Here is a 1,690-nt window from a genome sequence, read left to right as displayed (position 1 = left end):
CACTCCTCACACTCACATTTTCACACCTACACACCTACAGAGGGGTACCTGCTCATGGTGCTGCCACCTTTAACAAGTCTCAAAAACATATGCCAAAGCACAAGTACTTATCTTCTTGACTTGGGCTGTTCCTCCTCTTACATTTTTGACTTTCTTGGCTTTTGAGTAAAAGAAAATCTGAATTTGCCTAAGTCCTAATTAACAGCATAGGATACAGAATCCATGAATATGTTTTTATTCACAAACAAGCAGTAAAGATGCTTTTGTTATATCCCTTCCTCTTTTTCCTGGTGGCTATAGGGCTCTTACTGAAGGATTTCCTATAGTATAGAAGTATCATGTCTACATGCATTACTATATGAAGGAGATAAACATGTAAAATTATGAGTATGTCATACTTTCAAAACTCTATTTTGAGTAATGGTCTCCTTTGTAATGTAAGATTATACCTTCAGTTGTATTTTTATCTTTAAAAGAGTTTAAATGAGTCTTAATGTAATGTATATATATTTTTTCTTTGAGATTAAATTTGCTGTGTTTAATAGTAAACATTTTCACATTATTTAATATTAAGTCAAACTGTGTATGAGAGCTACTTTTTATGTGACTCCAGAAGTGGCACTTGTACAGATTGGAATGTAAGGCATATCTACTTCATATGCCAGTTAGTTTTGTTCTTATAATTTTTTTATTGTCATACCTACTTCCAGTGTTTTATATCCTTGGTATTTATATGGAATGCAACCATTACTTAAGATACGTGGTTGACATTCCTTAAAATCTCTTTCTGAACTAAGCATTCTTCTAGTGTAGCAGTTACTTTAATCATGCTGCCAGGAGTTGCTATGTTTACAGTTTGTTTTGTTAGCATAGGGTTATTTTTTCCTTGGCCTCTGCAATAGGACTTTTACTGAAATGGGTGTATGCTTGTCTTATACCCTTATGTCTCAGACCTTTGGAACACAATATGCTGTATGAGACTTGGTAAAGGGTGTACAGAAACATGGCAGCTTTATGTCCCAGCTGTCCTTGGTGTTGTGGTGGTGTCATTGATGCAACAGGGAGGCCTGTCTGTGAATGAGTAGGGTAGGAGCACCCGAGTTTTTATTCCCCTACTTGGGAGCAATTTATTGTTGTAAACCAAGCAAGAGAATTCTTGCAATCTTCAAATTGGGTAAGCAGCCTCGCTGTGTTTCTTACCATTATCGGTTGAGCTGATGTCTATGCTGGCAGCTTTTTCTGTTTTGATTTTATCCTCAAGCTTAAAGCTAACATTTTAATCCCTTGATTGCTGTGACTTAATCATCCATTCTTTTTCTTGTTTTGCCATGCTTGTTTACCACGGGGTTCCTTTGAGTAATTGAGTGTTGTTTACTGTACATTATTCCATCCTCCCTTCTCAGAGAGTCTAAAGTCTGGGGATGTCTCAAATGACTCATAAAGGTGCCAAATCTTTTTGAATCTTTGGAGAGGTCACTAGCATAAGAAAACCATTCCTTTAGATAAGGCTTTGTTGTAGCACCAGGCTTATGCTGCTTTATCTGTGTTAATTGTATTAGTGGTGTTATAAAGAACCTGAATGGTTGTTGACCCCACTGATGGCATATATGTTGTCATGGTTATTGTATTATTATTATATTTTCAATGTTATTTACTTTTTTTAGTATTTTGTTTTAATTGGTAGATATTA

The 1,690-nt window shown here is 35.6% G+C and overlaps 1 protein-coding gene across 1 annotated transcript in view; it reads left to right on the top strand.

Moving 5' to 3' along the window:
* The window catches only part of LOC119588685 (methyl-CpG-binding domain protein 2-like), a 10,617-nt gene that overhangs the window by 3,609 nt on the left and 5,318 nt on the right, over positions 1 to 1,690 (top strand). The gene's annotated exons all lie outside the window — the stretch shown is intronic.

This window comes from Penaeus monodon, chromosome 24, assembly GCF_015228065.2.
Source record: "Penaeus monodon isolate SGIC_2016 chromosome 24, NSTDA_Pmon_1, whole genome shotgun sequence".
Lineage (NCBI taxonomy): Eukaryota > Metazoa > Arthropoda > Malacostraca > Decapoda > Penaeidae > Penaeus > Penaeus monodon.
Note: the sequence above shows the minus strand (reverse complement) of the source record. Positions and strands in the feature narration are given on the sequence as shown.